Genomic DNA, 25,351 nt, shown 5'->3' with positions numbered 1-25,351 from the left:
TTCTCAAATGGTTCTCAAACAAGTGGTTCTCAACAGGCAACTGAAATGCCTGGACACTTTTGGCTGTCACGACAGAAGAAGGGGATGTGCTACTGGTATTTAACAGGCAGAAGCCAGGAAAGCTGCCAACCATCCTGCAATGCACAGCACAGCTCCAGTACAAAGAATTATCTGGCCCAAAATGCCAATAACCTTAAGGCTGAGAAACCTTAGTCCAAAGCAACCAGCCATTCTGATTATTCAGAAACTCCGCCGTTCTCATACTGGTCACTTCGGGTAAGTTTACAGGTTCCCACTGCAGTCAGAAACATGTCCTGTGATTACTAAGCTAATGATTAGTTAAAAAGAATGCACATACATGCCCAATATTAATAATTTGTAGTACATGTACCTATTCTAAAAATATTACAATAACTCAGACTATACACATCCATAAGAGCTTTCAAGAAACCAATTTTAAGTTTTTGCTGAGGTGACACAGTAGTGCAAACTATTTTAACTTCCAAACCCTGTTCCAAAACATAGAAAACAGAAGCTAAGAGTAAGGAGAACCAGAACTTAGTCTCACTCACAGACTGTCCCAACACCTGATGCAGAAAAAAAGAAAAGTTCCACTTCCCAGCCAATCACTTGGGTAGTGGGACTCCCATTGTTATTCAGCCAAAAATAAAGGTGCTCAAAGCTCACTTTAACTGCATGCAAAACGAGCCTCACTGAAGGCGTGCTATGTCCCCACGCTAACATCTTATGTACAGAGACTGGGAGGACCCTGCTACAGGTCTTTTCTTTCCTACCATCATCAAATGGTATAAGCACCAGACAAAAATTTGGGGGAAAAACCTATAAAGGATATTCTGAGTCAGATATCCCAGATAATAAAACATGCAAAATATGCATTTTTTACATACTGGCCTACAGGCTGCACCCACAGAATGGGTCAAGAAACTTGTAATACTCAAAATACATACTTTGGTTAATCATAATTAATGAGCAAGAACTGTTCATGGCAAAACAACATCAGATGTTACTGGTAAAGTTAGACTTCGGTCCTTGAGTTTGGCTAGGAAAGAATTCAGAGCCAAGAACTCAAATACAAGTGAAAGTTTATTCAGAAAGTCACAGAGGTAGACGTGAGCCAGCTGGGCTGTGTGGACTCAGGGAACAAGAAGCAAAAGAAGGCCCTTTGGAGCTCAGGAGAAAGCAAGCAAGGGTACCCCCCTCGAGGGGAAGAGGGTGGAGAAAAGGCGAGGGCATGCTCTAGAGGGAAAGAGAGCGAGCGTGCCTGAGGGAAGAAGGGGTTGGGGGACAGCTGGGTGCTCTCAAGAGTACTTGTTCTAGCAGGTTTTATCTGTTTTTCAAAGGTGGGGATGTTAGGGGTTGTCTCAGGGCAAGATCTCAATAGACGATTCACCAGTTCTCCAGGTGTGTCCTTTTAGGGTCAGGTTCTCAACTAATTGGTTGACACTAGGATAGGGGGTCATGAGTCAGAGCAGCTGGTCCTGATGTCAGCCATGGCGACACTCTGTCTGGTTTTGCTGCTTTTCTGGGCCTGGAGCTGAAACACGACTGAGGCCTAGATGTTATCTCTAGTTTGACCAGAACTCTGGCTCTGAGCTCAACACACCTGAGGCAAGATTTTTAGATGTGGGCCAGAACCTCATTGTCCTGGGGGCTTAATGCCAAAGGGAGTGGTCATGCAAGGGCTTGTATGGGAGTCCTATGAAGCTCTTCTCTGGCCCTGCCCTGCCCTGCCCTGCCCTGCCCTCCCCTCTCCTCTCCTCTTTTTCTTTTTGTAGACAGAAAGGAAGGTCCAAAGGCCACAACATTACTTTGCTCAGTAAAACAAAAATTACTTTGTTTTGTTCTCTTGGTCACTGATGGACATTAAGAAGTCATCTTTGAGCAGTTCGGTATTTTTCTGGCTTCTGCCTGAGGCTGCCTTCCCCAGTTTTCTTCCTGTAGTGGAGGTGTGACGGCTCTACACTGCTTTAATGGGCATCCTGAATCTAGAGGGCACGCTAGCCCTGCCTTGGCAAAGGCGCGCCATTCAGTAAAGCTCCCCAATGATCTGGCTAGTACAAAGGTCCCCAAAGCTGGGTGGGAGGGGAGGGGAGGGGAAGGAGGGGGAAGGGAGAGGTGAGGAGGGAGAGGAAAGAGGAAAGGAAAAAAAAAAATGAAAGGCTCCAAAATTACAAAGAAGGTTGAGAAATATTAGTGCACAATATGAAATTTAACCCCTACCTCCATTTTTCTAGACTTAGATTGGTCTTTAAATAAAAACTCATCCTAAAATTTCAAGACATAAACACTTCATTTTCTTTTCTCTCAGCAGTAAAATGTCTTTATTATATTCTGTTCCAAAAAATAAAGGTTGCTCAATTCCTTGTCAAAAGCAATCCGGGGAAGGCCACCTGCACTGTAGAGGCAGTGAGGAAAAAGAAAGAAAATAAAATGCTCAAGCAAAGTCTGTATGAGTGGGTGTGTACTAAGTGCAAAGTAACTGCCACTTTGGGTTTTTAAAAGCTTTATTCCTTGGTCCTTCAGAGAAACATGAAAATTAGTGTAACTGCTGAAGAGAAGTATGTCCTCCAACGCATCTGGAAAACAAGCCCTCGGATGGACTTCAGCTCCACCAAAGAAAAGAAGGTACGAGGTGGGGATGGGGGGCAACGCAAGGCCTTCAGCCCACGGTTTTCCCGGCTGAGGGGAAAAAACAGATTCTACCAAACACAAAACTGACATGTGCCGTGCTCAGAAAGAGAAGGCTGCTGTGACAATTAACCTTCTCCCGAGACCTACCCCACCCCCGTTCTGAATTACACTCGTTTTTAGAGTAGGACCAACTTGGTTCTAATATGCTTAATCCTAAACTTTTGGGAACTAACCACTCACAAACAACAGGTGTGAGCTGACTAGATTACGGATCAGTACAGTATCACATTCTCCACGGCGTCTATCAAATTCCCTTTGCCCTGCTGACACTTTATGAAAACTCTAAATTCTAAGATAGCAATCAACCAGCCCAACACTTTTTACTAAAAGCCTATTGAAACATGCTCAGTTCTGAGGAAGGTACAGCATGGTGAAAAAGAAAGAAAGCGCCCTGGCTGGCATAGCTCAGTGGATTGAGCACAGGCTGCGAACCAGGCATCGCAGGTTCGATCCCCAGGCAGGGTACATGCTTAGGTTGCAGGCCATGGCCCCCAGCAACCGCACATTGATGTTTCTCTCTCGCTCTTTCTCCCTCCCTTCCCTTCCTAAAAATAAATAAATAAAATCTTCAAAAAAGAAAGAAAGCCTAAATATAAATAGCTCACTAGCGGAGTGAGGAGAAAAGAACTGCATAACACAGTAAGGTAAAATGAAAGACCGAATTATCAGAGGACTGTACAAAGTAAAATGTCACACTTTTGTAAACCGCACTGTCCCGCTGAAAGAAGCAGTTTGTACAAAGACAAAGCACAGGTTACGAGAATGGACTGGGGAAAAGAACACTTCAGTGAGGCGACAGGAAACAGCTACAAGCAGAACAAACATCTAAAGACAATCAAGATGTAAGGGGAAGCCACACGACTTGGGCAGCTGTAAGTCAACACAGCACAGAGAAGCAAACCCCTTAAACCTTCCCAGTGATTTGTTTGATAAGCAAACAATTTTGAACTGCTAAATCAACTAACAGAAGGGGGGATTGTTTTGTTCAATAACATCAGCCCAACCTACAAAAAGAAAAGTGCCACACATAACTTCATTTCCCTGAACCAGTTGAGAGAAAGTAGCCAAGGAAACAGCCAGTCACTCCTAGAGTTTAGTGAATAATTTCTATACAAGGACACTCTCCTACAGAAGTGCAAAGATTATGACCACCAAAATCCAGAAATTAACACTGATATAGTACCATCATCTAACGCGCAGACCAGATTTGACTTTCTCCAATTACCCCAGTATCTCACATTGCACTGAGCAGCCATATCTCATGAGGTCTATTTCAATCTAGAATTCCTGAAAATTTCCTTGACCACTTTGAAGATTCCCGGCCAGTTTTGTAGAATGTTCCTTAGTTCGGGTCTATCTGATAATTTCCTTTGATTAGACTCAAGTTCCCAATTTTCAGCAGGAACACCACATAAGAACTCCTCTCGTTGTATGCTATCGCGTGGTATACTATTTCAGTGGTTTTCCTTGACTGGTAATGTGAGCTTAAATCACTTGATTAAGGTAGTATCCGCCACATTTCCCCACTGTAAAGTTACTTTACAGTGAGTATTTTGTGAGGTGATACTTTAGACTGTACAAATGTTCTATTTCTCAATGACCTTTCCATTGATAACTGTTGACCAAATTAATGATCCTATGATAGCTGCCAAAAAGTGATTTTCTAGTCTGATCATTTCTACCATTTTGGTGAGAAAAAAATGGTATTCAGAAACTAAGATCTGAGTGTGCATATTGTAATGGGATTATCACTGTGCCTGTCACCTGAGTGAGTAGAAACACACAAGTACATATACACAAACACACACTCCTTCCTTCCTTCCTTCCCTCCTTCCTTCCTTCCCTCCTTCCTTCCTCCCTTCCTCCCTTCCTTCCTTCCTTCCTGTATCTGTCTATATGTACTGAAAACCGTGAGTCATACAGACACCCTGAACTCCAACACAGCACCACAGGGTTCACGCTCATTCTCACCTCTCCTTTTCCTGTAAGAGCATACATCTGGCTCCCATTAACCTCAACTTATTTCCTTACTGGATTCACACAATGCTACCCCTACCTCTGACCCATTACCAGCAAATGCCTGCTCTAACTAAAGGGTCAGTAAGGGGGAAGCCTAGGAAGACAAAAATGTTTTTAAAGATTTTTGTTTGTTTATTTATTTTTAGAGAGAGGGGAAGGAAGGGAGAAAGAGAGGGAGAGAAACATCAATCAGTTCCCTCTTGCGCACCCCCAACCAGGGACCTGGCCCACAGCCCAGGCACAACCTTTTGATTCACAGGCTGGCGCTCAATCCACTGAGCCACACCAGCCAGGGAAAGGCAAAAACGTTTTAGGTAAGTCACTCTACTCCAGCCAAATCCCACAGAAAAAACTGCAACCCTACACTCACCCCCATCAGCAAACGCCGAGTACAGAGCTGGGAGCTCTAGTCTCACCTGGGTGTGATGAAGCACTCTTACCAGAGACGACACAGGGTGGGGCAAAAGGAAGTCTACAGTTGTTCATATGGTAAATAATACAATAATTAATAATTGATAATACCAGAATAAACTCACAACTGTACACCTACTTTTACCCCACCCTGTATGTAATAAGATACCAGTTTTACAGAGCCCAAATAGGCAATGCTAAAAACAGACTGTTCACAGATATACTTATCTGAAGAAGCAAGGGAATGCTGAACACAAAATTCAGGGAGTGGTCGTCTCCAGGGGGAGGTGGGAAGACGGGATCACAGAGGAACACAAGTAGCTCCAAAGCACCGATCGTGCACTCGTTCTTAGGGAGCACCTGCTAGTGTTAGGTGCAAACTCCCTGACATACACAACTGGGCATCACCAAACTATGAGAAGGTCATGAGCAGTTTCAATTTTACATCTGAGACTGGAGACCTAAAAAGGTTAAGCATGTTGCCTATGGTCATGTAAGTAATAAGCAAGAGCTCAGACGCAAACCCAGGTCTGACTCAAATTCTCTACTAGTCCTCAAACAGAGAGGATAAGAGAAACGGAGTTAGGATTCTGAGGGTCAGATTCCTTCTGTGCCTCTGGACCATTTCCAGAGTGGTTTTCAGGGTCTGGGCAAGTCTAGGCCCCAAACCAGGGGGTAAAGTCCTCCTGAAGGAAGGAAGGCGGGTAGAGACACACACCTGGGCCACACTTGAAGCTACAATATGAACAGTCCTTCAGGGAGAGTTTGCATCGCCATCCACAGGCTACAAATTCTGGCTCAATTCAGTCACTACATAAAATCTCCTCTCCAAGGCCCCTAGTAAAGTCTGATTCCTAACTGTTTTGTTTTGAAATCTGGGGCAAGGGAGAGAAGACTAGGACAGGAACCCACTCATGAAATTCCAAACACAGCTGATGGTGAAACTATAAAGCACTTGGCGCACAGCATGAAACATGAAATTAGTGACAAAAAGTTGAGCCCTTTTAAACAACGCCTACAATGGGATAATGAAGCAGAACAACACCACTTCTCCGAAGGGCAGACCAGACACCCTAGGAAGCTTAAACACCCCTCCATACCTGGGGCTGTTCCACAACTGGTAAAACCCAAAAAGATGGATCTCCACAAAAATTAAAAATAAAAAGCAAAAAAGATAGTGTTATTTATCTTCTCAAAAAGTCAGAAAGAACTGAATTTCTGGTGGAAATATCTCCTGAGTCCACTAAGGCCATGACAACAACTCAAGTGCCACCCGGAAGTGTTTCCTGACCAGCACTAAGGGCTCTGTAACCGGAGTTCACGCTTTCTGGTCTATCTTTAAAATGGGATAAGTTCGCCCATTGTTGATTCTCAGAGGGTGAAGCAGAAATTCGGTCAGAAATCACTTTAAGCCTAGCCTTCCCCCAACTAAAAATGTGTGTGTGTACATATATACATATGTGTATGTCTATATATTTTGCTAAGCTCTATATTACCTTTCCTGTCAACTTTTTCTTTCCAAAGAAGAAAACTAGACCTAGGTCACAGACCAAAGAAAATGGTACAGAACAAAAGAAATAAAGGGACACATGCAAGACGGTACAAAAATAATTCAAAACTCATGCAAACTTCATGTGGTGGCCTAGAACTCTCTACAACACATAAAGGTTAAGAAATGTAAAACCACAATAAGCACATGAGAAGCACACACACAAAAAAATAAATCTCACAGGATAAAAAGGGAAGGCATTTAACAGAACTCTACAAGGCCAGAGCTTTTCTCCCCCAAAGCTTTTTACGCTCTTTGTGAAAAGCAATCAGGTGTTGTTGAAATCAGCATCTGGTATTAGGGAGACAACAGAAGTTATCCTGAGGAATTCTGAACGAAGTCAACAAACTGAATAAATTAATCCACAGGCACTTGTTTCTTCCATCCTGCTGTTCTAAGCTTACACGATCACAAGACAAGCAGTAATTATCCTTGAGAGTTATGGAAGAATAGTCCAGCTTTAGAAGAAATTTAAGATGTAAAAAATAAATAAGAAAAAAATGTATTACATTAATATCAAAAAGGGGAAACTCTGAAATATATTAAAGAGTTTTATTATAAACTCCCAGATAATAAATTTTAGATAAAAAATCAATACAGCTATTTGAAAAATAAATCCTCCCAAGCTAATGTAATTTACTTGTTATTGAGACAACCCACTTATCAAAGGGACTCAAGACTGGTACTTTTTAACTTTAACAGATTTGACAACTCATAAAGACGTTCTTCACGAAAAATGTTCTTCCCAGGAAAGTACAAACCAATGTTTCTTTGATACCAAGTTGTACAAACTACTTCTTATTCTTCCTTGCCCTGCAATTCTAAGCATAAAAATTCCATAGACAGAGAGGGGCAAGCAAATCAAGTGGCTGGGAAAAAGACTGAAGTGGTATGACACAGGAAACAAGTCCTTTTACAGGCTTACTGTCTTCATCCGGAGGCTTCTCCAACTCAGTTAAAGTCACCTCTATCTACCCATTTACTGGAGCCAAAAATACAGGACTCATTCTCCTTTCCTTTCTTTCACTCTCCATACCCATCTCATCAAAACCTATAAATTCTACCTCCTGAAGATGATCTGAATCTTTCACTCTTCTCCATCTCTCCACTGGCACCACACTGGTCCAAGTCACTGTTCGCTCTCAGCTAGACAACTGCCCCAGAGTCCTCATTCATCTCCTTTTTATTCATGACCATTTCCCACAGAGTGGTCAGACCTGCTCTTTAAAAGGTTCACCTCTTGAAATGGCACCCACCCAGAACAGACAGTCCTAATCCACCACAGGAAGGTGCAGGCTCTCAGGACACCTTACAAAGTGTGCCACCTACTCTTCACACCAGAAAGAGTCATTTTGGGTATTAAAGTGACAAGAGGATATATATTAAGGGCAAGCTTGTGGCCTGAAAAAAGCATAAGTTCTTCTCACTGAAAGAACCAGAAGCCACATTTGCGTGGTGCTTTTGACTCCATGGGCAAAAGCAAGAAGTGGAAAACTGTTGTCACATACAGGAAACAGATGGGTTGGATAATGCCACTAGATAACCAACTGCCTCCCTCTTCCTTTCACTAGAATTTAAGAAATGCTCAGTTAACAAGGAAACAAACTAGAAATGCAGCAGTTCCTGGCTGAAGCAGGACTTGAATACGTATCAAGAAACATGTTATGAACATCACAAACTGATTAGACCTAAAAACAACAAAGAAAATTTCACCTATGTGTTTCCTTATTCTCAAAAATGCATGTTATACTTTCCACAGCCTCAATTAAAACTGAGATCCATCTGTACTCTCACCAGCCAAGCAAATCAAATCTTAATTGAGATACAATTATTTGCTGTGTTTAAAAACAAGTATCTACTTTTGATTCAAACACTTAAACATCAACAGGGTAGGGTATAAAGGCCTGAGCAAAATGCTGCTGAGTTCCAAAGATCACAAAGGCACAGTCTGTTTCGAAAAGTTTACCATCTAATTCATGGGAGACAATATGGAAAAACAGCAATGATACCAACAAAAGTGCTGGTAGGTACAACTTCACAGATGGCAAAGAACACAAAGGTTAGAAGATGAACTCAATGTGATTAGGGAAGAAATAAGTTTCCAACAGGCAAAGAAAACAGAGGGAAAGCATTTCAGGCGAGGAAACAGAATAAAGACAAAAAAGTCTTCTGTGCAAATAGTGTTTGAGAAAACAAAGAGTATACACCATGGAAACACATTTTAAAGATCAAATATACAAAGCAACACTTAAACTCTAAAGGCTGCATGGAAATTTTCTCTAAGAGCCAGGGGAGATGAATTGGCTTCACTCTCCACTCAGAGTCTGTCATCTAGCTTTGGCCTTGACCTTCATAAAGCCAGGGAGCCAGATGCCTACTTCAATGTCATTCCTGGCATCTGTGTACTTGTGTGGGATCAATTGTCTTGTGACCACCAAGAAGACTGTCAAATCTCATCATCTCTACGGCATCAGTGATCAGCACACTGCACCACATTTGGAGTTAGTGCTGCAGTGTGAGTAATCACTTTCAAAGACAGAGACGCATTCAGATGAAACTAGAGGATTTACAATTCTGTCAGGCAGCTAAAGTATAAATGAGCATTTTTTGCAAACCTACAGTGGTGCTAATGCCTTATGAGGCTTGGTGATCATGTTCACGGTACAAGAAGAGGCAGGCTAGCAGAGTGAGTGAGCGAGTGTGGGTGGGTTTTTCCCTCCAATTTTATTGAAATATCACTGATGTATAACAACGTATTAGTTTAAAGCGTACAACATAATGATTGATGTACGTATATACTGGGAAATGAATACCACAGTAAGTTTAGTTAACATCTATCTCCTCACACATTCCAAATAAGTGAGTATGTCTTACTGCAAAAGAAAATGCTATCATTCTAATGATGCATTTGAAAAGTTAACTTTACATACAAAAAAACAGTTTAGAATGTTCAAACACTGCCTAAATTGGAAAAATAACTTTCACACATTGGTCTAAAGAACTGCAATTAAATTTTAGTTATTTTATTCAATTTAGGCCATAAGCTTTTCAATAAAAATAAAATATTCTAGACCTGACCAGTGTGACTCAGTTGGTTGGTTGGGCATTGTCCTGAAAAGTGAAAGGACAATGGTTCAATTCCCAGTCAGGGCACATACCTGGATTGCAGGTTTGGTTTCTGGCTGGGGTATATACGAGAGGCAACCAATCAATGTTTCTCTCTCATATGGATGCTTCTCTCCCTCACTATCGCCCTCCTTTCTCCTCTCTCTGAAAATAAATAAATAAAATCTTTAAATAAATAAATAAATATTCTGTGCAATAATTTTATAAAGCAGAATGCAAACACTGCTACCTTAGATGATAGAATTGTCTCATCATGTACTTACATAAGATGTTCAAAGAAGCTGAAATAGTGGCTTGTACGTTTATAAGGCTACCTGGGCAAAAGAGTCTGAACACCACACCTGGCAAATGCCAACAAAGCATCAATGCTAACAATCAAACTGCAAAGAAAGTAATTCTCTGACTGGAACTAACTGGGAAGGCAAGGAGGACTGAGGGATTGGTGCTGGAAGGCTGGAGCATTCCACGGAGTTTTTAAACCACCTGCTAAGGAGATGAGATGACAGGCAACAAGGAACCACCAAAAGTGTATTAGGGACTGTTACAACCAGAACAAAATGTGTATGTGTGTTTGCACACACACACACATACATTTTATTCTCCGACCCCCCACTGCCAAAAACAAGTTCAACAGCGAAGTGGAAGAGAGCCTGAAAGAGGGAAGGCACTGAATGAAGAAGCACTGACAAGGTTGCTGCTATTTCCTAGCTGAGAAATTGGGGCTGAACCAAGCCAGTGGGAATAGAGACGGGAATGAATGAAGAGAGACTGAGAGATAAAACTGACAACACTTAAAATCAATTAGATGTAATGACTGAGAAAAGAGGAACCAAAATCAACTAAAATCTCTTAATGAACTAGCGAGTCCAGTGCCGCTGCTGTCCGAGTGAGGGACTGCACCATCATAACACAAGTCACTGTACTATTCTCAAAAGTAGTATTTTTATCAAGGTTACATTTAACTGATCTTTGAGATTGCTACTAGTTAACGTCAACAACATCTGAAATCATCCACTAGCCACACAGAAACCAGTCCTAGAAATAGACTCAGCTCTAAATGCTCATGTGGAAATGTGTCAATTTAGTTTATGTGAAAGATCCATAAATAATAAATGGTTTAGAATTATCGAAACAGACAAGGTATTCTACAAAAGAAACATTCTAAAAATAGAACTAACTCAAGTTCTCCATAATGAATAGCATTGGCTGGATGAATTTATTTCATAACAGAATATGTTTCATGTTCTACTAAATGAGTTTCAGCATTAACTCATTACATCCCACTTTAAAATACAGTAAACCTTTTAAAATAGCACATGTAATGTAATATATGATAAATTATTAACAATGCTACTCAAAATAATACAAAAGTATATATACGCAACATAATCAGGGTTAATGCCTAATACAAGAGCTACAATGATAATACTGTCACAAAAAATTGTATCATTTTTATCATGCCATCCTCCTTTCCCCTCCGCATTTCCTGAGGAATACTTGACAAAACAGTAGGATATTTAAAGTGTACAACTTGATGATCTGATAATGCAGTGTGGGACAAAAGCAGGTAAAGTTTATTACTTTGTGAGTACACAAAACCTAGTTTATTCTTGTATTACTATTTATTAACTATTGTATTATTTTCCATATGAATAGCTGTAAACTTACTTTCCCCCCACCCTGTATATACACATTGTGAAAGGATTCCCCCAGTTAAGTTAATTACCTCGTCCATCACCTCACATACCCACCTTCGGGTGGGGGGATTTAAGTTCTACTCCCTTAGCACATTTCACTTACACAATACAGTGTTACCAACTCTAGTCCCCGTGTTGAACATCAGATCCTCAGACCAAGTCCATCTTATAACTGAAAGTCTGTACACCAGGCCGCCTTGTTACTTTCAATATCAGGGTACTAACCACTTAGACCACGCCTCTTTGTGGAGCATGCTGGTTTCTAAAGATGAACAGACTGGTCTGGAACTGTGAAAAACACAGACACCCAAGTCAACAATGCAAAGTGCAACCATAAATGAACAAGCGGGACAACAGTTGGCCAGGGGCATAAATGTTAGGTAAAAATGGGTCGGCAAATAAGCTAAGACTTGCTGAGGGCCCCCTGTAAGTCTGGCACTGGGCTGAGATTTCCAGACCCTCTCACACCTCATCCTCACGTGTAATGAATGAGTCTTTGGATAACTGTGTATACGCTTTATGAAACCCGAGAGGGCTTGGAAACCAGCCTAGCTCCAGGTTCTCAAACAGCACCTAGCACACAATAAGTATTCAATAAAAATCTGTTAGATGCATGAATGAATGGATGGCTAAATGACTAGGGCTGATGGATGAATGAATAGGTATTTTTAATAACAATGTTGATCTGGCTCAAGTATTCAAAAAGATCCTGACACCTTAAGAAAGAGAAAACAAAAACCAGCCACTGTGTTTCCTTCTTCAAGCACAGAATATCATAGCGGAATGGAACAGGCACAGCACAGAATATCATAGCGGAATGGAACAGGCACAGAATATCGTAGCGGAACGGAAAGAGCATGGGCCTCGTCATCAGACCTGGACAGGAAGCCAAGTGTCAGACCTGCCTTTAGTGTGTCCCTGGACAAGTTACCAGTCCATGACTGAAATGTACAGACTAACTCCTTAATCCTGAAGTTGTAAAAAGGCTTAACTGAAATAACATATTTTGAATACCTAGCAAGTACCTGGCACATAATTAGTACTTAATAAACATAAATCTCTCCAGGTACTGGGCCAAGGGAAACGAGCCTGGTGCTGACACAGAGTCCCAGTGGAGGACAGCAGGGTCGTTTTTAACTATCCGTCCAGAAACCCAGCTATCACATGCTGGAGGAATTAACACTCATAGCACGAGCCTCCACAGAAGTCAGAGAGGGACTGGACACTGCCAGTGCAACAAAACGCAGAACTGAACAGCCAGCACATGCTCTGTGCTCGGCGATTTCACACGTGCCAAAATTCAGCATACTGTTCTTCACTATTGTCAAAGCTACTTTATTGATAATATCTGAGTTATATTGACTTGATAAAATGATGGATCAGCAAGGATTCTTCCTTTTTTTAATCGTATTTTTCCCATCATCATTTAGTTCCCATATACTCCCCTCTCCCCACAATCACCACACTGTTGTCAATGTCCATGAGTCATTTTTCCATTTTGCTCCATCCCTCTACCCCATCACAAACCCCACCTTAGCTGTCACCCTGCTCTCCATCTATGAGTCTGTCTCTAGTTTGCCTGTTAGTTCAGTTTGTTCACTAGACTCCACATGTGAGTGAGATCGTATGGCACATGTCTTTCTCTGACTGCCTCATTTCACTTAGCGTAATGCTCTCCGGGTCTGTCCATACTGTCCAAAGGGTAAAATTTTCTTTTTTTACAGCCGCGTAGAATTCCATTGTGTAAATATCCCATAGTTCTTTTATCCACTCATCTACTGATGGACATGTGGGCTGATTCCGTATCTCAGCGATTGTAAATAACAATGCAATGAACATAGGGGTGCTTACGTTCTTTCGAATTATTGTTTCGAGTTTCTTCAGATATATTCCCAAAAGTGGGATCACTAGGTCAAAAAGCAGATCTATTTTTAATTTTTTGAGGTATCTCCAAACTGCTTTCCACAGTGGCTGCAGCAGTCTGCAATTTCACCAGCAGTGCAGAAGGGGTCCCCTTCCTCCACATCCTCAGCAGTGCTTGTTTGTTATTTATTGATGATGGCCATTCTGACAGGTGTGAGGTGCATTTCTCTGACTATTAGTGATGGTGGGTATCTTTTCGTAGTCTATTGGTCATCTATATGTCCTCCTGGGAGAAGTGTCTATTCAGGTCCACTACCCATTTTTTAATTGGGTTGTTTGTTTTTTGGTGTTGAGTTTTGTAAGTACTTTGTAAATTTTGGGTTTTAACCCCTTATCAGATGTATCAGAGGATGTACTCTCCCATTCTGTGGGTTGTCATATAGTTGATGATTTCCTTTGCCGTGCACTCCTTAATTTGATATAGTCTCATTTGTTTGTTTGTTTGTTTTTCCTTTATTTCCCTTGCCTGGGAAGATACATCCAATAAAATATTGCTACAAGCAGTGTCTGAGATTTTGCTGCCTGTGTTTTCTTGTACAGTTTTTATGGTTTCAGGTTTAATATTTAAGTCTTTAATCCATTCTGAATTTATTCTCACGTGTGGTATAAGACAGTGTTCTAATTTCATTTTTCTACACATATCTGTCCAATTTTCTTAACACTATTTATTGGATAAATTATCTTTATCAAATCGTATGTGCTTGCTTCCTCCATCAAATATTAACTGACTATAAAGTTGTGGGTTTATTTCTGGGCTGAGGGTTCCTTTTAAGAAAAATTTCCTAAGGCCTTTCTCCAGGCTTCGTCTTGAGGAGACCAAAATAACTGCACACTTGTGTATAATTAGCCCCTTATACATTTTTTCTTTCATAATTCAACAGCATTCTATCGCACAATGCAGCCCAAACATGACTAAAACCCTCAAACTTCTTATCCATAATTAAAAAGGTGAAAATAACTTTTGACAAGTTCTAATATAGTTTCCTCTTATGAGTCAGTGGCAAAATAAATCACACAAATTACTTTCCCTAGCTTTCTAGTTATTGCTTAACTATCAGGTGAAGTAAACAGCAATACCTTTCCTCTCACTGAGTTAATGAGGAATTCACCTTAACTTCAGAAGGTGCTTTGAGCATCCTGCTCAGCTATAGGCTTCAGGAAGGTCCATATGAATCCACGTCACTCAGCTGAAATGTGGGTCCAAATCACCCAACTCAAACATGCAGCTAAACAGTTTGCTTCTGGATGAAGGTAACTTTACTCACTGCTGATCTTAAGTGAACATTTTACAAAGGATGGACATCGCTGGAGAAATGGAGAATAGAATAAATTTGGACAGAGGGAGACAGTCACACCAGAGAAGGCTTCTCAAGTACAAAGTTCTTTCTTATAAATAAAAATCTGAGTATCAGTCATCAAGTCTACAGAGTAGATCAACAGAATGAGAGATCGGTAATATTCTGAGAACTTAAGCCAATTTACAAAATCTCTACCTACAAAGTAACAGTCCCTCACAGAGATTCCATTTAATAAATCAACATTTGAAAATGAATACTGTGCAATTTGGTGACCAGAAGACCTGAAGTTGTTTAGAATACTACGGAAGGTACACCCTATTTTGATAAGAATCGTCCAGAAGCTATGAGCAAAAAGATTAGCGCCTAGTAGAACAACTCCCTGAAGAAATCTAGGACAGCATGCTGGCGGGGAGCAAAGAACCAAACTTGGGTAGCGAGTCTTACGCTCCACCTATAGGAGTATCTGATCAGCTTCAACACCTTCATCCGCCCTTGCCAACCTTGATGCCACCACACAGATCGCAGCTTTCTGAAGACAATACTGCCCCAGTAATCTATCAGCTGGGGACAGGACTCCCCTACTACGCTATAAAATACTCATCTGCTTGGAAATACATTTGTCACTGCATGGTAACAACTGATTTTCTAGTAGACATCGATGTTCAGAAGTGTCTATTTAAGCCCATCAGATGTTCCAAGGTCTGATGGGCCCTGGGTAAGCGGACCACTGGTGTTGATGAATTAGGAAGCCTTTTCTAAAGCAAGTCCTACCAGCATGAGTGTGGCCCAGTGACATCTCAGAGATCAGCTTTTGTGAATTCTGAGCTCTGCATCATATCAGAACACAATCTGTTCTTTAGTTGTACACAGCACACCCTCAATTTTATTTGAAACATTTCTTACTACAGATTTCCTTCAATCCCAAATACTTGTATTTTTCTATAAATACCTATCACCTCTGTACCAAAATTACCTAAAAAACAGTAATTTTCGATTTTTTCTTACCCTTTCTTAATTCTGATTAAGGTGTAGTTATTCATGAAAATGTGAACACAACAATTTGAGAACTCTGAAGGAGTTTTAAAAGAAGATAACCCAAAATACTTTTAGCAAAAATTGGAAACGCCTCACTATATTGGCACCTTTAATAAACAATTTAAGAAAACTGTGCTTCTGTACTTCTCAAGATTTTAATCAACTTTATTAAATTCAACTATTTATCTCATGTATGATAAGTTCCAAAGCCAAAGCCACAATAGGTTATCAATGTGATAAAGCAAATGAGAACTATATCACTCATTCTGATGTGCCACTTACTGAGTGCCTTCTAGATACTGAAAAGTCCAATAGAATACTCAGTCCATGTCTTCAAGGACTTTACAGTCTCGGGAAGCAAGCTAAACAATTAAATTTTAAAATTCAGTAATACTATAATGGAAGTATATACCATAAAGTAACTAATGCTACGAAGTCAGAAAACTACAGATGCCAACATATAAACTGCTTTATAAAAATATAATAATAATAATTTATTCAATAATAAAAAGGAATGTTTAAGAAAAAGAGACAGCAAGGACACCAAAGGACAAGCATGCCACGTTATGCAAGGAATCTCCACATCAGTGGAACAAGCAAGTCTCGGTGAGGACAGACAGCAAGGAGAGAGGAGTCAGCAAGGAAGCAAGACAGCCCGACACCCTGGAGGGCAGTCAGACGCCACCCTGTGGGTTATGGGAATCCCTGACTCATTTACCCACCTGTAGGAGCCTGTCCTCGGGAGACACTGGTTACTGCAAATCACAGCTCTCCCTGAGGTCCCCAAGCCTCTGTGGCTTTCTCTTGCCAAGAAGGTTGGAGGGGTCACTGGGCAGGCAGTGGAGTGGACATTCTTCCTCCACACCTAAATTTACACAGGCTGAAAACAACTGTCAGGGCCTTCCTGGTACCCACTGGATGTTGAACGGCTTCAGATCACGTAAAAATTGTGAAATCTTAGAATGCAGAGGGCACCAGCAGAGCAGTCTCACTGCCCAGTGACCACTGACTGTCAGAATCCCTTCTATACCGTGATCAGTGACTGCATATTGGGCAACAGCTAAAACGTCCTCCCTGTGTCTTCTCAGAATCACTTGCTACAGTTGTTCTAACCAGACACATTTGAAACCCTTTCTAAAGTCTTCTTCAGTGTGGACCCCTCCTTTGAGTGTGCTCCAGTAGGTCAGAGCTAGGCACAAAGAACCCCAACGTCCTCAACCACAGCAGAGTACTTCCAGCACGTTAGGTTCCTGGAGTGTAAGAGGGCATTTCTTGGTTGCATTGACCTTACAGAAGCACAAGATCTGGATCATATTAACCTGCAATCAAATAAAACATCTTGTTCTTATTCATTGGCACTGTTCTCATATGCACCATGTGCCTCTCCTTCAAATCATGTTAACAGTTGTAGTTAACATTTATTTGTGTGATTATCTGAATAATGTCTGCATCTCTCCAGGCTATGGACTAAGTATGCTGAATCCAGGTACAGAACTGTTTCTGTTTTTTATTTCCTTTTCATTGCCATTGCATTGTGAGGTCTTATCACAGGTAGTACCTCTTCAAAGGAAGGGTTCAATAAATACTAGATGAAGAACGAGATGTGTATGCAAAAAAAAAAATTACATGACACAAGATATACGGTAAGTGTGATAGGAACAATGAAGTCAACCTTCTGTGAGAGCCCAGTAGAGGTTCCTTCAGCATCCCCTGCGCAGGAGAGGCACCCAAGCCAATTCCTACACAGTGTTTCAACAAGTAGTTCAAGTAAAGAAAACATATGGGCAACAAAACAACCAATAAAGACCATGCCTTTGAAAAACAGATATTTACATGGGAAACTGCTCATACTAAATTAAACAGAAGACAAAACAGTATCCCCCCCCTACACACACACACACACGCACACACACACACACACACAAACACACGGAAAAAAGAAAGAAAAAACAGAAAAGGCCCTACAGGCTCTGAGATCTGGCTTCCTGCTCCCTCTGCCTTCCAGCTACCACCACCTTCCCAATGCCAGGGAGTCTGCTCACCTCAGGACTTCCTGCAGAGGAGCCAGCTCTGTCTCACCCTTCACCAAGTCTCCTTGTCTCTGAAACTCATCAGAACCACTACCAATAAAGAGGCATAGTGGTAAAAACCATATGATACACCATGGTTACAGATGCAAGACAGCTCTTCAGTGAGAACTTAAAATCTTGGCTCAGTTGTCCGATGCACTCGGGAGACTCCGATGTAAATCAGAGGAGTCTGGCGGCTTTAAGGCCCTAAGGCTCCTCCGGTGGCGATGTTCGGCCAGAGCTGGGAACTGCCGTCCCAGCCCTTCAGTCATCTGTCACTCATGCACTCAAGTGCGCTTCGAGATTCCACCGCCTTCTGCAGGGAGGACCTCCAGCCCTCCCTATCTGCTCAGACTCTAGGTCATCCTAGTAGGAAAGAAGAGCAGGTGCGACTCTGCAGGGCACCAAAGTGCTTTTGGAGTCTGCGATTTGGCAGAGAAAGTGTGAGATTCGGTGACTTAAAAAATTCATTTATGTGAATTCATAGCATTCATCCAGGCTATGAAAAGAGAAACAGAAGTATGTGTTGGAGCTATCCACTCAAATCCTTAGTGTACATGGTAGAAAATGATATTTATGGTTTTGTAGAAAATTCCTTGTGATTGATCTCCCACATATGGAAGATAAATGAGAATTAACTTCTTTGCTTACAGCTTGGGTCATTTAAAATCTAGGCAGTAGATTGTGCTGTAACAAAGACCTGCATATACAATTTTTTACTGAATAACATTTGCTTTACTTTTTTCAAATTCATGGTACCTTATCTTAAATTGATAACAATGAACAAAGTATTTTGCAATATCTGCTGACTTTGGAAAAAGCTAAAATTATATTGGTCCTGGCTGGGTGGACCCGTTGGTTGGAGCGTTGTCCTGTGCGCCAAAAGGCTGTGGGTTCGATCCCTGGTCAGGGCACACACCTAGGTTTCGATCCCCGGTTGGGACATGTACGAGAAGTGACCGATCGATGTTTCTCTCTCACATCCATGTGTGTGTCCCTGTCTCCTTTCCTCTCTCTCTCTCTCTCTCTCTCTCTCTCTCTAAAATCAAGAAACATACTCTCAGGTGAGGATTTTTTTTTAATTATATTGTTGGTCTATCTTTTTCTCAATAAATGCCATTTCTGCAAACTGAAGTTGTTTCTCGAAAAGTCAAATATTTGAACACCTTGTATAACATACGCACTGTGCACAGATCTCATTAACACACTGCTCTGCAGAGCAGGATTTGAGTACAGAAGTGATCAGTATTGGCCTCTTTCCAAAGGAATGTTGAAATGTACTATTTCCATAAAATCATACTGATGCTCTAGAAATTAATTCCTCTCCAACATTTTAGACACAGCAAATTGAATCATACCAGAAGTATCTGCTTTACAATTTTGTTTAAATGTTAAACACAATAAAACCAACCATTTTAATGGCTCGAGAAAGAAGCCACAAAATCCAATAACTTAAGCACTAGAGGGGTATTATGCTGGTGAAGTCACTTTCTCACTGTGTAAGAGACAAGACATTTCTTCCATGTGCTAGAACGGAAAATTATGATATGTTCCTACTGGAGAACAATGTCTGTTGATGTAAAGTGGTTACACAGAGCCATAGTTTCAAACACATATCACCACATATCTTGTTCTAAATACTCTTTTTACTCACCACAATTTTGGGTGCCTTTTATAATTCAGAAGATCCGTTTAACACCTAGAGTAAGCCACACACACAACTTTCTTGGCTATGTACTTAGACAAGTTTCTAATTATTAAAATGTGGTATTTTTTTAAATCTCACCAAGGCTACGTTTTTACTGACTTTAGGAGATAGAGGAAGGGAAAGAGAAAGAAACATCGATGTGAGAGGGAAGCATGGATCAGTTGCCTTCCATACTTTCCCCAGCTGGGGATCGAATCTGCAACCTTTTGGTGTACAGGACAGTGCTCCAACCAACTAAGCCACTTGGCCAGGGGTAAGATGTGGCCTTTAATAACTAGCTTTAAAGAGCTCTGCGTTAACAGTATTAATTCAGCCTACCTTTTAATACCCATCCATATCGAAGTACCGACTAGTGTTTGTAGGGCCTACCTCGCACAAACCAATGAGAAGGTCCACAGAAGGAAGAGAAAGTACTGAGCTAGGACTCAAAAGAGTTTTAATCCTGGCTAAACCACACAATTCATCCAACTGGGCTAAGCCTGTAAATTAAAGACAGAAAAACTTGACCTATCTAGACAAGGTTGCTAAAAGGTATGTATCAGTAAGATAACATGTTTGCAAATGATTTTAAACTAAAATTTTAATAAGCATCATTCAGCTGCTGTTCTGGTTAGAAACTGTCAGGACAGTTTCCAACTAAAAACAAGTAACATGTTGTTTCTCTGTTTTCTTATCTTTAAACTTTTGCCATTTCCTTCTTCCCTTCCTCCCTACCTCTCTCCCTATCTTTCTTCTTCCTTAATTTAACGGATATTTACTGTCCTTCTTCTATGTATCAGACATAGTTCCAGACCTGCACCGTCAAATACAGTAGGCAGAAGTCACATTGGCTATTAAGCATTCAAAATGCTAATAGTCCAGCCCTAGCTGGTGTGGCTTAGGGGACTGAACACCAGCCTGCAAACCTAAAAGTAGCTGGTTCGATTCCCAGTCAGGGCACATGCCTGGGTTGCAGGCCAAGGTCCCTGGTTGGGGGCATGCAGGAGGCAAGTGATCAATGTACTTCTCACACATTGATGTTTCTCCTCCTCTCTCCCTCCCTTCCCCTCTCTCTAAAAGTAAATAAATGAAATCTTTTTTAAAAGCATCTCTGTACAGAATATAAAGTTGTTTAGTAATATGCAACAACCCTTGGCAGAGACTCCCTATCTTCCAGTATTCCTACAATTTACTCTCCCCATCCTTCTGTAAGAGTAATTCCCCCCCTCCAAAAAATGCTAGTAGTCCAAATTAAGATGTGCCATAAGTATAAACTATACACTGGATTTTGAAGAGTCAGTACAAACAAAAGAAGGTAAAAAGTCTCAGTTTTTAAAATATTTAGTACATGTTGAGATGATAACATTTTGGATATGTGGGTTAAATCTACTATTAACGTTATCTGCCTCTTTCTTTTTACTCTCTTTTAACATGGCAACTATAAGTTTTAAATGTATGGAAGCTCACATTATACTGGTTTGATAATGCTACTCTAGACCTTGGGATATACTAGGGAACAAGACCAAGTCCACACCCTCACGGACCTTACATGTAAACATCTATGGCCCTAAGATCTTCTGTAGAAAAGGAAAACTGAAAAACAGCACCTGTGTCTAGGGAGGACTCTGAGACGAGGCCAGACCCACAGGAGCTGGGCACACCTTCCCGACAGTCCTTCCTTCTACTGGAGGTAGAACCCTGATCCTCCGAATAGTCAGTCATCAAACGGTGAGCTATAACCTTGACCATCTTGGGGAAGGCTGCTCCCCCCGAGCTGGGTGCTTCTGACAACATGACCACTTTTAACCCAAACTTTGTACGGCTTTTCAATTTGGGGCACAGGTAGTTTCAAGGCATCGTGTTTAGTACTTCGGGATATGTCTCAAAAGCACTTTAAAGGTTTCCAATCGTTGGGAGATGTTTCCTAACAACGACACCCTCTCTCTGGATTCCAACACCCTCCTTTATCCGGAGAGTTCTCCGCCGTTCCCCCTCCATGCCAGGCCAGGGAACCCTGTCTCTCCTCACTACCTTTATTTACTTCCCCACATCACAGGCAGATGCTTGCACATGAGGAGCAAGAGGCTGACTCCAGCCCACACATCCATTACAGCAACCCGAGTCTCTCCCGGTCTAAAGAAGAGTCGGAGGAAACTCAAGTCAGGCTGACTACATGCCAGTTAAATGGGAGGTAACTTGTTTTACAGTTCTAAGGAATTTCTTGGGGGTAAGTTTAATGCAGACCAAATGGGCCTACTTTTTTCAATAGCACTTTTTCGACCAAAAAGGCATCTTAAGCATTTGAATTTTATATTGTGTTAGGAACTTACCTTAAATTCAAACCACAATAAGGCAACTATTTTGCTGGCCCAGACATCCCTCTGGGCAGATCTAAAAGAAAATCAGGGCTTTCAAGAGATTCCCCACGCTGCAAAATGCTCCACTGGGTGGAGCAGGAAGCAGAGAGGCTCCGTTTCAAGGCAGACAGCATTATTTCACATGTGGCCCCCTCTCTGTCCTCTGCTCATGCTGCTCTCTCAGCTGGACACGCCCTGTCCCCTCTGCCAACGTAAATGTTACACCTCCCCTAACACCCAGCCCAAAGCCCAGCCTAGCTCAAACCATCCGCGGTAACCCGAAATCCAGAATAATCTCTGTCGTCGGTGTTGGAAGATAGTGGTAAGCATAGCTGCCTTCCAGAATAATCTCTGTCATGTTCACCGAAACCCAATCAATCGAGGTGTTATATCAGATACTGCTTTACCTTCTCTCTAGGTATTTCTAGCACATATAACTCAGAAAGAAAGCAATGAAAAAAGTCAGTAAGATGTCTAAAATTCATCACCCTCCCTTTCCATCAGTTGAGATTTATCTGAGCGTCATTCAACCACAAAGATGAGCTTACCACCAGGGATACAAAAGGGATCCAAACCCCTTCTTCCATGGCAAACTGCGAAAAGCCTCACAGAAAAGGTAACATGTGAGCGAAGAACTGAAGTCTGTGTAGAGCTTAACCCGGTAAAGTGGGAAAGACATTCCAAAGGCAGCAAAATGTGGCACATTGAAAGAAATGAGAGAATGTGTTAAAAACCGTCACATAGAACCATTAAAAATATATATATCTTCCAATATATTAAATTATTCATGTGGGCATTCAAGGCTCTACATAAAGAAATTCCAACCTACCTTTGCTACACTTCCCACGGGATAACACAGCAAGTCGGGGTGAGCTCTCCAAACCAGCATGGGGTCAAATTCTACTAAGTTCTACTTGGAAGATGTTTCTTAACCTACTTGTACATCAATGCCTGCCATCTGTACAATGGGGATGATCTACCCCAGGGGGTTACTGTGTTATTGTTATGAGGAAATGAATTAAAACAAACAATAATTAGAACAAGTTAGGCGTTCAATAAATGCCGCCATCATCATTACTTACTTCCCGTGCTAGACACTGTAGCAATCTGAACTTCCTATTTCCAGCACTTGCCCATGCCTCAAACTGAAGAGCTCTTCAAATGCTCAGACCCCGAGCAGCAAGACACTTGTCAAATACCGCTTCCTACAGGAAGCTTTACTGAGCCTGCTCCCCTCACTCACTACAGAATCGAGTGTTTTTCTCCCTCCTCTGAACTCCTGGCCTCTCTAGGGGCACTCACCACTCTATCATCATTATATCCATGTCTGATTTCCCTACAAGGCTACAAAACAACCTTTAGAGCAAGGACTGACTGAATCTTAACTAACAAACAGACTAAAGGATTTACATTGCTGTAACATCTGCCAAGTTATTCTTCCTAGTAAAAACTCTTACCCAGAGAGAAGCTCAGTGCAGTTTTCTATAGTTCCTTTGTTACTGAATTCTAAAGAAAAGTCAGTAATAAGGTGGTGTTCTTAAGTAACTGACAAACCTGAGTCACACCTTGGGACTGCTGCTGGGTAAACAAATCTTCTTCCTTAATTCTCTGAACACTGTTCTAATATAAATTTGTTTAGGCTATTGTTACTTTTCTGTTACATATTTGCAAAAGGTGGAACAAAGTTTCCATAGCAATGCCATTCTCATTGCTTATCCAGATTCTCAAGCCTATTGTGTCTGGATTTTGCCCATGTGAAGGAAAGCTAGCTGGCGCCACCCGGAACACTGGGCTCACACAACAACAGCGTCAGCACCAAACCACACAGCACTCTGACCTTTGGTGGCCCTGTCCCTACTGAAAATACACCACAAGGCCTGCAGCACCACTGACCTAACTTAGTAACGTATTTATTGCTAAGTATAACTTGATTAAAAGCCTAAGCTTTAATTAGCAGAGAAAAGTGTTAACTAGGATTGGCTTCCTCTTACAATAAAAACATTTTGACATTCAAACAAATGCAAGCATTTCAAAAACAGTCTTCATTTACTATGCAGTATTGGTGAGTTTTCTAAAAAAAAAAAAGAGCATTAAAATTAACAAAACAACAAGAAAGACAATTCAAATGGTACTGCCCTATCCTTAAAATACACATATATGCTAACAAGCTCACAGATACAGAGAACAGCCTGGTGGGTGCCGGGGGGTGGAAATGAGTGAAGGAGTACAAATATGTATGCATGCTATTATTTTCCGTAGTATCACAATGAGTATCGTGGATTCAAAAGGAAGGAATTGGACAGAAGAGAAAAGAGGTGAGGTCACCACCCCAGAAATACATTCACAGAGACTAGGGTACCAAGAAGGAGCAACCTGACCAGCACACACAAAGTGTATCAGAAATCTATGAAAGAATTATCACACTGCAGTTGCCCACAAAGTCAGTCTGTGCAATTCAATAATAATGCTACCTTTTAGTAAAGATTTTTAATATTTCTAGGACCAAATAACCAGAAGCACATGCAATGTACTCGAATGGCTTCTCAAACCAATATGCCCATGATTTTTCAAGCACTGAAGCTAGTTACACCTTATGTCAACAAACATAAAAGGTCATAGCTAGATGAGTCTATTTTCTATTTTTTTTAAGATTTTATTTATTTATTTTATTTTTAGGGAGGGAAGGGAGAGAGAGAGAGAAACATCAATGTGCGGTTGCTAGGGGTTATGGCCTGCAACCCAGGAATGCACCCTGGCTGGGAATCGAACCTGGGACACTTTGGTTCCCAGCCCACGCTCAATCCACTGAGCTACGCCAGCCAGGGCCTATTTTCTATTTTTTTTTTAATATTTCTAATGTATTATTGATCATTATTATCTCAAAATTGACAAAATTGCTATAAATTTATCATTTTCTCTATAATCTAGCTACTTGCAAATAAACCAAACAAGAGCAGAAGAGGTGAGGGAAGGAAAGATTGCAAACATTAAATAAGTGACACACCGATTAATACTTTATACTTTGTCTACATGCTAATTATGCGATGGTAGAAATAGCCATTTATTAATATCCTTTTTTCCCCAGTTCTCCCAATTGAAAATAGGAAAACTTCCATTTTCCCTCATATCTAAAAACAGCTTTATGAGGCTTACATGAGACATATATTAAGTGTTGCTAAGCCCTGGCTGGTATAGCTCAGTGGATTGAGCACAAATCAAAGGGTCATCAGTTCGATTCCCAGTCAGGGCACAAGCCTGGGCTGCGGGCCAGGTCCCCAGTGGGGGCCACATGAGAGGCAACCACACATTGATGTTTCTCTCCCTCTCTTTCTCCCTCCCTTCCTCTAAAAATAAATAAATAAAATGTTTTTAAAAAGTGTTGCTAAGTTGCTGGTATTTATTAGACCTCAGGATTCAAGTGCCATGGGTTTTATGCTTAAGTATGACCATAACCACAGAAATATCGTG

General features: G+C 41.2%; 1 protein-coding gene across 9 annotated transcripts in view; it reads right to left on the bottom strand.

Moving 5' to 3' along the window:
- Positions 1–25,351, bottom strand: part of SIPA1L1 (signal induced proliferation associated 1 like 1) — a 330,102-nt gene that overhangs the window by 257,377 nt on the left and 47,374 nt on the right. The gene's annotated exons all lie outside the window — the stretch shown is intronic.

The sequence above is a fragment of the Phyllostomus hastatus genome, unplaced genomic scaffold (genome assembly GCF_019186645.2).
Source record: "Phyllostomus hastatus isolate PE091 unplaced genomic scaffold, TTU_PhHast_1.1 phas_scaffold_501, whole genome shotgun sequence".
NCBI lineage: Eukaryota > Metazoa > Chordata > Mammalia > Chiroptera > Phyllostomidae > Phyllostomus > Phyllostomus hastatus.
The sequence above is the reverse complement of the archived record's forward strand: the minus strand, read 5'-3'. Positions and strand labels throughout refer to the sequence as shown.